Source organism: Lipotes vexillifer, unplaced genomic scaffold (assembly GCF_000442215.2).
Source record: "Lipotes vexillifer unplaced genomic scaffold, Lipotes_vexillifer_v1.1 scaffold217, whole genome shotgun sequence".
NCBI classification, from domain to species: Eukaryota; Metazoa; Chordata; class Mammalia; order Artiodactyla; family Lipotidae; genus Lipotes; species Lipotes vexillifer.
In genome coordinates this window covers 734,866-750,739 of record NW_006788200.1, presented here as the reverse complement: position 1 = coordinate 750,739, position 15,874 = coordinate 734,866, and the positions used below count along the sequence as shown (strand labels likewise).

At 40.3% G+C, this 15,874-nt stretch overlaps 1 protein-coding gene across 2 annotated transcripts in view; it reads right to left on the bottom strand.

Annotated features, from left to right (window-relative positions):
• Positions 1–15,874, bottom strand: part of RAD50 (RAD50 double strand break repair protein) — a 102,074-nt gene that overhangs the window by 17,369 nt on the left and 68,831 nt on the right. The gene's annotated exons all lie outside the window — the stretch shown is intronic.

Sequence of the window (15,874 nt, the reverse complement as noted above, 5' to 3'; positions counted from 1 at the left end):
GCCTGACTTTGTTCCTTAGGCAAGCCTAAATTGCTGGAAAGCACCACTGTACCTCCCCACCCCCACAAGCTCCTAGCTGGCCCCATCAAGCTCCCTCACATGCCCTCACTCCGCTCAGTATGATGCCTCTATGATTGAGGCACTTTTCTCTATTGAAATGCCCTTCCTTCATTATTCATGGCCCAGGTCAAGTACAGACTATGCAGCACCTACCATGGTCTCCCCTATTGAACAGTTACCACTTTGCAGGAGGGACAGGGTATGATATTTCTGTCTTCCCAGAGTCCGCCAAGAGAAGACAGAACAGGGGTTTTTGAATGAACAGGTGCCTTATTGAGGGAATTCCTCTTGTTCCTGCTGTCAATGGCTCTCAGGGTCTGTAGGGATAGCAGGAGGGCTCCTAGGTATAGTTTTCTATTTAGTTAACACATGAAACCCCAGGTCTGCAGGTCAGTGTACTAAGAGGAAGAGCTACCTTGTAGCAGAATATGTGCACATAAAATTTAAGACAAAACCAACCTACATAATACCTAACTTGGACCCTCTTGTCCCCTCTAGTTAGCACTCCATTTTTCTGCTCCTCTTCACAGCAGAATTTTTTAAAGGATTATCTATACGCACTGTCTCCATTTCTTACCACCCATTCTCTCCTCATCCAACTCTAAGGCTTCAGTTCCAACCATGCCACTGAGATTGCTCCCCAAAGTGATGAACACCCTCCATTTTAGCAATTTCAAGGGTCACTTCTTAGTCCTTCAACTCTTTTGACCTCTCAATAGCATTAGACTCCTGAAATACTTTCTGTACTTGGTTTTCAAGCTACCATGCCTTTAAAATTTTTCTTCTACTTCATCAGCTACTTTTTCACTGCATTTGTAAACATCGTGAGTTTTGGGACCCTTCCCATCTCTATCCAGTTATTCCCTATGTAATCTCATTCCATGGCTTTAAATACTACAGATATGATGATGATTCCTAAATTTATACATTTCCCCTGAACTCTAGACTCCAGATTATACATCCAACTGCCTGCTTGACATCTCTACTTAGAAGTCTACAGGCACCTCGAACTTAAAGTGTCCAAAACAGAACTCTAGATTTTCCCCTCCCCAACCTTGCCCATTTTAGGGAATGGGAATTTGCTTTCCCAACATCCTACTGCTCAAGAAAACACATGTAGGATCAATCCTTCTTTCTTTTGCTTTTCCTCCCCTACATTCAATTCAGAAGCAAGGCCTGTCACCTCTATCTCCAAAACAAAAATGGAGTCCATCTACTTTTCTCCATTTCCACTGCTACCATCCTACACCAGTCCACCACTCTCTCCTGGGTGCCCCTATAATCCATTCTCCATATGGCAACAAGTGTGATTTCTTCAAACTATGAATCAGATTACATTACCTCCCTGCTTCAAACCATCCAGTGACTTCCTATCACACTTAGAATAAAATCAAACTGTTAACCAAGGCTGCAAGGCATGGCATACTCTGGGAACCATCTTCCTCTGACCTTATTCCCCTGCTCACTATATTCCAGCCACGCTTGCCTTCTTCCTGTTCCTTTAACACCTCATGTTTGTACTGGTCTTAGGGCCTCTGCATCAGCTACTCTCTCCATCTGGAATGCTTGCATCTCAGCTTTGTGCATATCTTGCTTCCTCTCATGAATCAGGTCCTAGCTTAAATGTCACATTCTCAGAAAGATTCTGCCTTAGAAAAGGCCTAAAGTAGCCCCTCAGTTATTTCCATCACCATAGTTAATTTTCACTGTTTATGGATTTATTTCTTAATTTTCTGTTTCTTCATCCCTGTATACTTAGTATACAGTATCTAGAACAGCAGCAAACATGTAAGCACTCAAATCTGAATTGAACAAAATCCTAATACATATGACAATATATATTATGCACATACATACAAACACACTTTGCTAAGGAGGTATAAAATATATAAAAATAAGTTGACTATTGTGGCTCTAAACCAGGAAGTATGAGTTAATTAACAGGAAAACTTCCTATATAAATATTGGTATTAGTTTTTTAAAGGTTAAAAAAGGGTGAGGGGGGGGACCATGGTAGCAGCACAGCAGAGTGGGAATATAAAGGCCTTAGTTCTGAGATCTAATTTATCTCAACCATTTAGCTGGGTAATCTTGGACAGTCTTCTTCATCTCTCTGATGAATACCTGCCCTTTACAGGTAGATGCCCAAATTCAATTAGATTATGGCTAACATGTATTAAGTATCGAATTAATATTAGTATCTCCTCTGCAGAGCCCCCGCCATTGAGAAATTTTGTCTTAAAGCATGTTTAAATAGAAACAACAGAAACCTACGTTTTCTTGGTCAAGTTCCTTAGTGCTCTTAAGAAATAGAGAATTTAACAATATACATTAAAGAATGTAACACTGGGACTTGCCTGGTCCCAAAGCAGGGACCCTGGGTTCGATCCCTGGTCAGGGAACTAGATCCCACATGCATGCCGTAACTAAGAGTCTGCATGCCACAAATAAGGAGCCTGCCTGCTGCAACTAAGACCCAGCACAACCAAATGAATAAATAAAAAATAAAGAATGTAACATGACAAAGAAAGCTGGACTAAATGGCCTGTAAATTTCCCTTTTAATTCTGACTCTATACTGAATGCTATAATGGACTTAAAAAAAAAAAGTTTCCATTTCATAGATAAGGAAATTGAAGCTCAGCATATTTAAATAATTTGCTAAAGGTCAACAGTCAGATTCAGATTCAGGTAGTCTCTACAGACAATACTTTTAACCACGGATTATGGATTTTTCAGGACTCAAGAAGATGAAATTTATCAACTTTTACACAAACATTTCTTGCTGTTTAAAACTCAGTTCAATTTTTTCATCAAAAACAACTTAAGCCATCCTATTCTGTACAGTAGATTTTTACTGATAAAAATCGGTTTTGATTTTTGTCTCTTCAAATAAACTTGCCAGTAAGGACTGGGTTTCCTATTCCTTAGTGCTCAGCAAATGTTTGGTAAGTTTACCGCACACATAGCATCAGTTGATAAAGAACTCAAGAAGTAAAAAGCCTTCTAAAGGCATATATGCCTATAGCTGGAAAGACTAAAAGGAATTATGGAATTTTTTTTTTTTAAAGACAAATGTTATGTATGAATAGTCTACCAGGCAAGGAATTTTTTTGGCCGTGGCACAGCATGTGGGATCTTCATTCCCCAATCAGCGATTGAGTCCAAGCCGCCTGCAGTGGAAGCGCCAAGTCTTAACCACTGGACCACCAGGGAAGTCCCCGAGGTGAGGATTCTTTAGTAATGTCTTGCTTATGCTCTTATTTCAAAACATTAAATTTCAACAATTTAAACCGTTGGATCTAAAAATCTAGGAGAGATTTCAATATTTGAAGAGGTTTAAAAAAAAAAGTTTCCACTTGGTACAGACATACATACCTATTAGCCTTTCTGGACCCAAGGAGCATTGTAATGTTAACTTATTCACTCACAGTGAAAGAGGACAAAAGATGTGTCCCTCCAAAAGTCACTGTAGAAGTTGAACTTAATCCAACAAAAATCTTATTAGTATTTATTTTTGAAAATAACATAACTGGCTCAGTTCCAATTTTCACTTATCTTAAAAGACTATGTACTTTCCAAAATTTGTAATGCCAGAGTTAGAGCTAGGTGATTCTGGGGCCACCTTTGCTATCATCATTAACTAAAAGAATCCTCATACTGAAAAGTGGGTCTTCCTGTCCTCCTGAGCCTTGTGGTCTGAATGCCACTGCTGAGGCTGGTCTGTTCACTATGCTCTTTCCAGAGGAAGCCTTAAAAGAGAAGAGACCCTGTCTGTGTACTTCTCTTAGCACTGAGCAGGATATTTTCCTTTTTAGAAAACAACAACAGATAAAATCTAAGGTGACTGATAATTCTCCTGCTACAAATACCTAGAAATGCTAGACAGATTTATAACAAAATTTATTTTACATTATAGCTGAGTTTACAAGAAAGAAAGGCAAATCCCTACGTGGTGGAAACAAAGATGGAACTAAAAACCAGAACGGTCAATGTGTGATATGATACCGCAGATGAATTTAGTTATTATTTTCATAACCCAGAGTTTCAGTATTATAACCCAGGACAGAAGATGAGGCATAGGACCCAATTGAGGCAGAAAGAAGTGACTCCCAACATAAAGGCTGAGACTCTTGAACAGCAGCCTTCAATAAAAGAGTGGAAAATTAATAATTTGTGAGTTTAAAGTACTGGGCAAATGCCTTACATGGCTTTAAGGTCCTTTGTTATACCACCAGTGTAGTTCAGGAACTCCCAAATTGAAAAATTAACATAAAAACTACACTTAGGCCAGTGTTATCCCAGAGTGCCCAGCAGATACAAATCTCTGTGTGGAAGGAAATCCACACAAAAAGGTGACAAGGGCGCTTCATAGGAAAAAAAAAAAAGCACTACTAAAGATGAGCTTACAATTAAACACTACATGAAACCCAAGAAATACCTCACTAGGGCTAGAATCAGCACACAAAATAGTATAAAGAGACTCCTAAAAATGCGAAATAAAAAAATGACAATGTGGGGACTTCCCTGGTGGTTAAGAATCCACCTGCCAATGCAAGGGAAATGGGTTCTACACCTGGTCTGGGAAGATCCCACATGCTGCAGAGCAACTAAGCCTGTGCACCACAACTACTGAGCCTGCACTCTAGAGCCAGCATGCTGCAACTACTGAAGCCCACATGCCTAGAGCCTGTGCTCTGCAACAAGAGAAGCCACTGGCATGAGAAGCCCGCACACCACAACAAAGAGTAACCCCTGCTCACTGCAACTAGAGAAAGCCCTCATGCAGCAACAAAGACCCAACACCCCCCCAAAAAATAAAATAATTTTTAAAAAATGACAATGTGAAAGAATATGAAATATGTATACTTAAAATGAGTAAAGACATACAAGAAGGAATCAAAACACTAAGGAAAAAATACATTATGAAAAAAAAAAATTTCTGAAAATGAATAAAATAGAACTTATAGAATTGAATAATACCTTGAAATACTGAAATGAAAAGTAAATGTAAAAAGGACAACTCAATAGGCAGTATAAGCAGCAGCTAAAGAACCTGTGCACTGGAAGGTATTTATGAGGAAGTTACCCAGTGTATTACCAGTATATTCAAGAGGGGTTAAGCAACATGGAAGGAAGAGAATGAGGAGGTTTATTTATGTCTAATGAGAAATGAAGGAGAGGATAATAGTAAGAAATGGGGGAAGGATAATACTTGAAGAGATAATATATGAGAATTTTCCAAAATTAATGAAAGGTATCAACCCTCAGATCAATAGGCATAATTTCTGAATAGAACTAAAACTAAACCTACATCTAGACACACTCTAAAAACAATGCAGAATACTGGAGACAAGGGAAAAATCTTAAAAGAACCAGAGAAAAAAGGCAGATTACCTCCAAAGGAATAATTAGAATGATTTCTCAACAGCAACCATGGAGGTCAGGAAAAAATGGAATATTTTCAAAGTACTAAAGAAAAAAAAATCTTTCAATCTAGAACCTATGCTCAGCTAAACTATCAAGACTGAGAGCAAAGACTTTTCAAAGACTGGAAGAGAATTTACTACTAACAATCCTTCACTGAAAAAAATTATTAAAGGATGTACTTCAAAAAAAAAAATTAAAGAGAGAGAGTAACTGAAGCTAAAGAAGGAAGGAGTGGGATTCATAAGAAATTGGTAAACATATGTGGGCTTATCCAAATAAGCACTGACTATGAAACCATAACATTAATTATTACTAATTTGAAATGATATAAAAACAAGGTAAAATGAAAATACCAGACAATAGAAACACAGCAGATAGGAGAAATTAATTAACATTCAAGAAGATAAAGCAAGTCATATTAGAGACATGGTTCTTAAACTTTGATGTGCATCATAATCACCTGGAAGTCCCGTTAAAACACAGCCTGCTGGGCTTCCCTGGTGGCGCAGTGGTTGAGAGTCTGCCTGCCGATGCAGGGGACACGGGTCCGTGACCCGGTCCGGGAGGATCCCACATGCCGCGGAGCGGCTGGGCCTGTGAGCCATGGCCGCTGAGCCTGCGCGTCAGGAGCCTGTGCTCCGCAATGGGAGAGGCCACAGCAGTGAGAGGCCCGCATACCGCAAAAAAAAACCCAAAAAACAAAAAAAACACACAGCCTGTTGAGCCGTGTACCTAACATTTCTGAACTAACAGGTCTGGAGTAGAAAGTGAGAATTTTCATTTCTAACAAGTTCCAAGGTCATCATGCTGATAATGTTGCTCCAGGACCCCTTTGGGAATCAATACATTTGATTTTTTTAGGTCGAATATGCATGTTAAAAAATTAAAGGTAAACACCCAAATAACTAAAGTATAATATATCATTTACAACCCAAAGAAGGGAAAAAGGAGGAATAAAGAAAAATCAATCAATCCCATAGAAGTCAGGAAAGTAGAAAAAAAAAAGAAATAAATATAACTAAGTAATCAATCACAATGAAATGAACGAACTAAATTCACTAGTTAAAAGATAAAAGATGGGGGCTTCCCTGGTGGCGCAGTGGTTGAGAGTCCGCCTGCAGATGCGGGGGACGTGGGTTCGTGCCCCAGTCCGGGAAGATCCCACATGCCGTGGAGCAGCTAGGCCCGTGAGCCATGGCTGCCGAGCCTGCGCGTTCGGAGCCTGTGCTCTGCAATGGGAGAGGCCACAGCAGTGAGAGGCCCACGTACCGCAAAAAAAAAAAAAAAAAAGACAAAAGATGGACAGACTGAATAAAAAACAAAATTTTGCTACATGCTGAATATACTGTAAAGTTGTAGCAATTACAGCAGTCTTGGTAATGGCACAGAGATAGACAAAGTGACCAATGAAACAGAATATAAAACCCAGAACCGACCCATGCACACATGGAATTCCGACATGACAGAAGTGACACTGCAGATCATTAGAAAAGGATTAGATTTCTCAATAAACAGAGCTAGGACAACTGGTATCCATAAGGGAAAAAATGAAATTGGATTCCTACCTCATACTGTACATAAAATTCAATTTAGAATTAAATACTTAAATGTATTTGAATGTGAAAAAACTTTAAAACTTTTAGAAGAAAATATAGGAATAGGGAAGGATTTCTTAAGACACAAAAGAGCTAACCATAAAAGACTGGTAAATATAACTATCTTACAATCAAATCTGTTTATTAAAAGACACTATAAGAAAGTGAAAAGATAAACAAAAAACTTGAGAAGATATAACACATATAACTGAAAAAGAATTAAAATTCAGAAGAGCTAAAAGAACACATGCAAATCAGTAAGACTACCAATAATACATTAAAAATGGGTACAGGGACTTCCCTGGTGGCACAGTGGTTAAGAATCTGCCTGCCAATGCAGGGAACACGGATTTGATCCCTGGTCCGGCTCCCACATGCTGTGGAGCAACTAACCCCGTGCGCCACAACTACTGAGCCTGCACTCTAGAGCCTGCGAGCCACAACTACTGAGCCTGTACACCACAACTACTGAAGCCCGCACACCCTAGAGCCTGTGTGCCGCAGGTACTGAAGCCCGTGTGCCTAGAGTCCGTGCTCTGAAATAAGAAAAACCACCACAATGAGAAGCCCGCGCACTGCAATGAAGAGTAGCCCCCACTCTCCACAACTAGAGAAAGCCCGTGGGCAGCAAAATAGCCAAAAATTAAATTAAAAAAAAAATGGGTACACAATACAAACATTTCAAAGAAAAAACATGAACAAACATAAAGAGATGTTCAGCATCATTAGAAATTGGGACTGCAAATGAAGACCACAATGATTTACCATTTAAAACCCAATAGACTGGGGGAGCGTCAAGATGGTGGAAGAGTAAGACGTGGAGATCACCTTCCTCCCCACAAATACATAAGAAATACGTCTACATGTGGAACAATTCCTACAGAACACATACTGAACGCTGGGAGAAGACCTCAGACCTCCCAAAAGGCAAGAAACTCCCCACGTACCTGGGTAGGGCAAAAGAAAAAAGAAAAAACAAGAGACAAAAGAAGAAGGAAGCGACCTGCACCAGAGGGAGGGAGCTGTGAAGGAGGAAAGGTTTCCACATACTAGGAAGCCCCTTCGCGGGCAGAGACTGCGGGTGGCAGAGGGGGGAGCTTCGGAGCCATGGAGGAGAGCGCAGCCACAGGGGTGCGCAGGGCAAAGTGGAGAGATTTCCTCACAGAGGATCGGTGCCGACCAGCACTCACCAGCCCGAGAGGCTTGTCTGCTCACCCGCCGGGGCGGGCGGGGGCTGGGAGCTGAGGCTCGGGCTTTGGAGGTCGGATCCCAGGGAGAGGACTGGGGTTGGCGGTGTGAACACAGCCTGAAGGGGACTACTGTGCCACAGCTAGCCAGGAGGGAGTCCGGGAAAAAGTCTGGAGCTGCCGAAGAGGCAAGAGACATTTTCTTGCTTCTGTTTCCTGGTGCACAATGAGAGGGGATTAAGAGCCCCGCTTAAAGGAGCTCCAGAGACAGGCGCGAGCCACGGCTATCAGCGCAGACCCCAGAGACGGGCATGAGACACTAAGGCTGCTGCTGCAGCCACCAAGAAGCATGTGCGCACGCACAGGTCATTATCCACACCTGCCCTCCCGGGAGCCTGTGCAGCCCACCAATGCCAAGGTCCTGAGATCAGGGACAACTTCCCTGGGAAAACACAAGGCATACCTCAGATTGTTGCAACGTCATGCTGGCCTCTGCCGCCACAGGCTCGCCCCACATTCCATACCCCTCCCTCCCCCGGCCTGAGTGAGCCAGATCCCCCGAATCAGCTGCTCCTTTAACCCCGTCCCGTCTGAGCAAAAAACAGACGCCCTCAGGCAACCTACATGCAGAGGTGGGTCCAAATCTAAAGCTGAACCCCAGGAGCTGTGCAAACAAAGAAGAGAAAGGGGAATTTCTCCCAGCAGCTTCAGGAGCAGCGGATTAAATCTCCACAATCAACTTGATGTACCCTGCATCTGTGGAATACCGGAATAGACAACGAATCATCCCAAATTGAGGAGGTGGACTTTGGGAGCACCGATATATATATATTTTTCCCCTTTTCTCTTTTTGTGAGTGTGTATGTGTCTGCTTCTGTGTGTGATTTTGTCTGTATAGCTTTGCTTTTACCATTTGTCCTAGGGTTCTGTCTGTCCATTTTTTTTTGTTTTTTGTTTTTAGTATAGTTTTTAGCACTTGTTATCATTGGTGGATTTGTTTGGTTTGGTTGCTCTCTTCTTTCTTTCTTTCTTTTTTTTCTCCCTTTTATTCTGACCCATGTGGATGACAGGCTCTTGGTGCTCCAGCCAGGCATCAGGGCTGTGCCTCTGAGGTGGGAGAGCCAAGTTCAGGACACTGATCCACAAGAGATCTCCCAGCTCCACGTAATATCAAACGGCAAAAATCTCCCAGAGATCTCCATCTTAATGCCAAGACCCAGCTCCACTCAATGACCAGCAAGCTACTGTGATGGACACCCTATGCCAAACAACTAGCAAGACAGGAACACAACCCCATCCATTAGCAGAGGCTGCCTAAAATCATCATAAGGCCACAGACACCCCAAAACACACCACCAGACGTGGACCTGCCCACCAGAAAGACAAGATCCAGCCTCATTCACCGGAACACAGGCACTAGTCCCCTCAACCAGGAAGCCTACACAACCCACTGAAACAACCTTAGCCACTGGGGACAGACACCAAAAACAACGGGAACTACGAACCTGCAGCCTGCAAAAAGGAGGCGCCAAACACTGTAACTTAACCAAAATGAGAAGACAGAGAAACACACAGCAGATGAAGGAGCAAGGCAAAAACCCACCAGATGAATAGGAAATGGGCAGTCTACCTGAAAAAGAATTCAGAGAAATGATAGTAAAGATGATCCAAAATCTTGGTAACAGGATGGAGAAAATACAAGAAACGTTTAACAAGGACCTAGAAAAACTAAACACCAAACAAACAAGGATGAACAATACAATAAATGAAATTTAAAATTCTCTCGAAGGAATCAATAGCAGAATAACCGAGGCAGAAGAACAGATAAGTGACCTGGAAGATAAAATAGTGGAAATAACTACTGCAGAGCAGAATAAAGAAAAAAGAATGAAAAGAATTGAGGACAGTTTCAGAGACCTCTAGGAAAACATTACATGCACCAACATTCGAATTATAGGGGTCCCAGAAGTAGAAGAGAAAAAGAGACTGAGAAAATATTTGAAAGGATTATAGTTGAAAACTTCCCTAATATGGGAAAGCAAATAGTCAAGTCCAGGAAGCGCAGAGTCCCATACAGGATAAATCCAAGGAGAAACAAGCCAAGACACATATTAATCAAACTATCAAAAATTAAATACAAAGAAAACATATTAAAAGCAGTAAGGGAAAAACAACAAATAACACACAAGGGAATCCCCATAAAGTTAACAGCTGATCTTTCAGGAGAAACTCTGCAAGCCAGAAGGGAGTGGTGGGACATATTTAAACTGATAAAGGAGAAAAACCTACAACCAAGATTACTCTACCCAGCAAGGATCTCATTCAGATTTGACAGAGAAATTAAAACGTTTACAGACAAGTAAAAGCTAAGAGAAGTCAGCACAACCAAACCAGCTTTACAACAAATGCTAAAGGAACTTCTCTAGGCAGGAAACACAAGAGAAGGAAAAGACCTACAATAACAAAACCAAAACAAGAAAATGGTAATAGGAACATACATATTGATAATTACCTTAAATGTAAATGGATTAAATGCTCCAACCAAAACACACAGACTGGCTGAATGGATACAAAAACAAGACCTGTATATATGCTGTCTACAAGAGACCCACCTTGGACCTAGGGACATATACAGACTGAAAGTGAGGGGATGGAAAAAGATATTCTATGCAAATGGAAATCAAAAGAAAGTTGGAGTAGCAATTCTCATATCAGACAAAAGAGACTTTAAAACAAAGACTATTACAAGAGACAAAGAAGGACACTACATAATGATCAAGGGATCGATCCAAGAAGATACAACAATTGTAAATATTTATGCATCCAACATAGGAGCACCTCAGTACATAAGGCAAATACTAACAGCCATAAAAGGGGAAATCGACAGTAAGACAATCATAGTAGGGGAAGTTAACACCCCACTTTCACCAATGGACAGATCATCCAAAATGAAAATAAATAAGGAAACACAGCTTTAAATGATACATTAAACAAGATGGACTTAATTGATATTAATAGGACATTCCATCTAAAAACAACAGAATACACATTCTTCTCAAGTGCTCATGGAACATTCTCTAGGATAGATCATATCTTGGGTCCACAAATCAAGCCTTGGTAAATTTAAGAAAATTGAAATCATATCAAGTATCTTTTCCGACCACAACGCTATGAGACTAGGTATCAATTACAGGAAAAAGTCTGTAAAAAATACAAACACATGGAGGCTAAACAATACACTACTTAATAACCAAGAGATCACTCAGGAAATCAAAGAGAAAATCAAAAAATACCTAGAAACAAATGACAACGAACACACGACGACCCAAAACCTATGGGATGCAGCAAAAGCAGTTCTAAGAGGGAAGTTTATAGCAATACAATCCTACCTTAAGAAACAAGAAACATCTCAAATAAACAACCTAAACTTACACCTAAAGCAATTAGAGAAAGAAGAACAAAAAACCCCCAAAGTTAGCAGAAGGAAAGAAATCATAAAGATCAGATCAGAAATAAATGAAAAAGAAATGAAGGAAACAATAGCAGAGATCAATAAACCTAAAAGCTGGTTCTTTGAGAAGATAAACAAAAGTGATAAACCATTAGCCAGGCTCATCAAGAAAAAAAGGGAGAAGACTCAAATCAATATAATTAGAAAAAGGAGAAGTAACAACTGACACTGCAGAAATACAAAGGATGATGAGAAATTACTACAAGCAACTCTATGCCAATAAAATGGACAACCTGGAGGAAATGGACAAATTCTTAGAAGTGCACAACCTTCCGAGACTGAATCAGGAAGAAATAGAAAGTATGAACAGACTAATCAGAAGCACTGAATTGAAACTGTGATTAAAAATCTTCCAACAAACAAAAGCCCAGGACCAGATGGCTTCACAGACAAATTCTATCAAACATTTAGAGAAGAGCTAACACCTATCCTTCTCAAACTCTTCCAAAATATAGCAGAGGGAGGAACATCCCCAAACTCATTCTACAAGGCCACCATCACCCTGATAGCAAAACCAGACAAAGATGTCACAAAGAAAGAAAACTACAGACCAATATCACTGATGAACATAGATGCAAAAATCCTCAATAAAATACTAGCAAACAGAATCCAGCAGCACATTAAAAGGATCATACACGATGATCAGGTGGGGTTTATCCCAGGAATGCAAGGATTCTTCAATATACACAAATGAATCAATGTGATACACGATTTAAGAAACTGAAGGAGAAAAACTATATGATCATCTCAATAGATGCAGAGAAAGCTTTCGACAAAATTCAACACCCATTTATGACAAAAACCCTCCAGAAAGTAAGCATAGAGGGAACTTTCCTCAACATAATACAGGCCATATATGACAAATCCACAGCCAACATCGTGCTCAATGGTGAAAAACTGAAACCATTTCTACTAAAATCAGGAACAAGACAAGGTTGCCCACTCTCACCACTATTATTCAACATAGTTTTGGAAGTTTTAGCCACAGCGATCAGAGAAGAAAAAGAAATAAAAGGAATCCAAATCGGAAAAGAAGAAGTAAGGCTGACACTGTTTGCAGATGACATGATACTATACATAGAGAATCCTAAAGATGCTACCAGAAAACTACTAGAGCTAATCAATGAATTTGGTGAAGCAGCATGATACAAAATTAATGCACAGAAATCTCTTGCATTCCTATACACTAATGATGAAAAATCTGAAAGTGAAATTAAGAAAACACTCCCATTTACCAATGCAACAAAAAGAATAAAATATCTAGGAATAAACCTACCTAAGGAGACAAAAGACCTATATGCAGAAAATTATAAGACACTGATGAAAGAAATTAAAAATGATAAAAATAGATGGAGAGGGCTTCCCTGGTGGCGCAGTGGTTGAGAGTCCGCCTGCCGATGCAGGGGACACGGGTTCGTGCCCCGGTCCAGGAAGATCCCACATGTCGCGGAGCGGCTGGGCCCATGAGCCATGGCCGCTGAGCCTGCGCGTCCGGAGCCTGTGCTCCGCAACGGGAGAGGCCACAACAGTGAGAGGCCTGTGTAACGCAAAAAAAAAAAAAAAAATGTTGGAGAGATATACTATGTTCTTGGATTGGAAGAATCAACATTGGGAAAATGACTATACTACCCAAAGCAATCTACAGATTCAATGCAATTCCCAGCAAACTACCACTGGCATTTTTCACAGAACTAGAACAAAAAATTTCACAATTTGTATGGAAACACAAAAGACCCCGAATAGCCAAAGTAATCCTGAGAAAGAAAAACGGAGCTGGAGGAATCAGGCTCCCTGACTTCAGACTATACTACAAAGCTAGAGTAATCGAGACAGTATGCTACTGGCACAGAAACAGAAATATAGATCAATGGACTAGGATAGAAAGCTCAGAGATAAATGCACGCAAATATGGTCACCTTATCTTGGATAAAGGAGGCAAGAATATGCAGTGGAGTAAAGTCAGCCTCTTCAATAAGTGGTGCTGGGAAAACTGGACAGCTTCATGTAAAAGAATGAAATTAGAACACTCCCTAACACCATACACAAAAATAAACTCAAAATGGATTAGGGACCTAAATGTAAGGCTAGATACTATCAAACTCTTAAAGGAAAACACAGGCAGAACACTCTATGACATAAATCACAGCAAGATCCTTTTTGACCCACCTCCTAGAGAAATAAAAATAAAAACAAAAATAAACAAATGGGACATAATGAAAGTTAAAAGCTTTTGCATAGCAAAAGAAACCATAAACAAGAAGAAAAGACAACCCTGAGAATAGGAGAAAATATTTGCAAATGAAGCAACTGACAAATGATTAATCTCCAAAATTTACAAGCAGCTCATGCAGCTCAATATCAAAAAAACAAACAACCCAATCCAAAAATGGGCAGAAGACCTAAATAGACATTTCTCCAAAGAAGATATACAGATTGCCAACAAACACATGAAAAAATGGTCAACATCATAAATCATTAGAGAAAAGCGAATCACAACTACCATGAGATATCATCTCACACCGGTCAGAATGGCCATCCTCAAAAAATCTACAAACAATAAATGCTGGAGAGAGTGTGGAGAAAAAGGAACCCTCTTGCACTGTTAGTGGGAATGTAAATTGATACAGCCACTATGGAGAACAGTATGGAGCTTCTGTAAAAAACTAAAAATAGAACTACCATACGACCCAGCAATCCCACTACTGGGCATATACCCTGAGAAAACCATAATTCAAAAAGAGTCATGTACCACAATGTTCACTGCAGCTCTATTTACAATGGCCAGGACATGGAAGCAACCTAAGTGTTCATCAACAGATGAATGGATAAAGAAGATGTGGCACATATATACAATGGAGTATTACTCAGCCATAAAAAGAAACGAAATTGAGTTATTTGTAGTGAGGTGGATGGACCCAGAGTCTGTCATACAGAGTGAAGTAAGTCAGAAAGAGAAAAACAAATACCGTATGCTAACCCACATATATGGAATCTAAAAAAAAAAGAAAAGAAAAAAATGGTCATGAAGAACCTAGGGGCAAGACAGGAGTAAAGACACAGACCTACTAGAGAATGGACTTGAGGATATGGGGAGGGGGAAGGGTAAGCTGGGACAAAGTGAGAGAGTGGCATGGACATATATACACTACCAAACGTAAAATAGATAGCTAGTGGGAAGCAGCCGCATAGCACAGGGAGATCAGCTCGGTGCTTTGTGACCACCTAGAGGGGTGGGATAGGGAGGGTGCAACGGAGGGAGATGCAAGAGGGAAGAGATATGGGGACATATGTATATGTATAACTGGTTCACTTTGTTATAAAGCAGAAACTAACACACCATTGTAAAGCAGTTATACTCCAATAAAGATTTTTAAAAAAATAAAATAAAAATAAAACCCATTAGATTTGCAAAAATTAATCGACAAAATCAATGTCACAGAATGCATCAAAGAAAACCCTTATATTCCGCTAGTGGTATAAATCAGTAAAACCACTTCGGAAAACAATATAACATTATTTTGTAAAGTTGAGCATACCCTGCAACCCAGCAATTTTACTCCCACATGTACTCTAGAGAATCTCTTATACCTTTGCTCTGGAAGACATGACAAGAATGTTCCTAGAAGCAAGGGTTATATCAGTAAAGAGCTGGAAACAACCCAAATGTCCATCTACCCAAAAATGGATATATTATGGTATATTTCCACAAAAGAATTCTGTACATCAGTGAAAATGCATATACCACAGCTATAAGCAACTTAATAAAAGCAAAACAAAGTAAAACAAGCAAAAAAGCAAATTCTAGAAGCGTTCACAAAGTATGATATCATTTTTTTTTGAAAGCTCAAAAACTGATACATATGGTAAAATTATTTTTAAAAAGCAGAGAGCAGGGCTTCCCTGGTGGCACAGTGGTTGAGAGTCTGCCTGCCGATGCAGGGGACACGGGTTCATGCCCCGGTCCAGGAAGATCCCACATGCCGCTGAGTGGCTGGGACCGGGAGCCATGGCCGCTGAGCTTGCGCGTCCGGAGCCTGTGCTCCGCAACGGGAGAGGCCACAACAGTGAGAGGCCCGCGAACCGCAAAAAAAA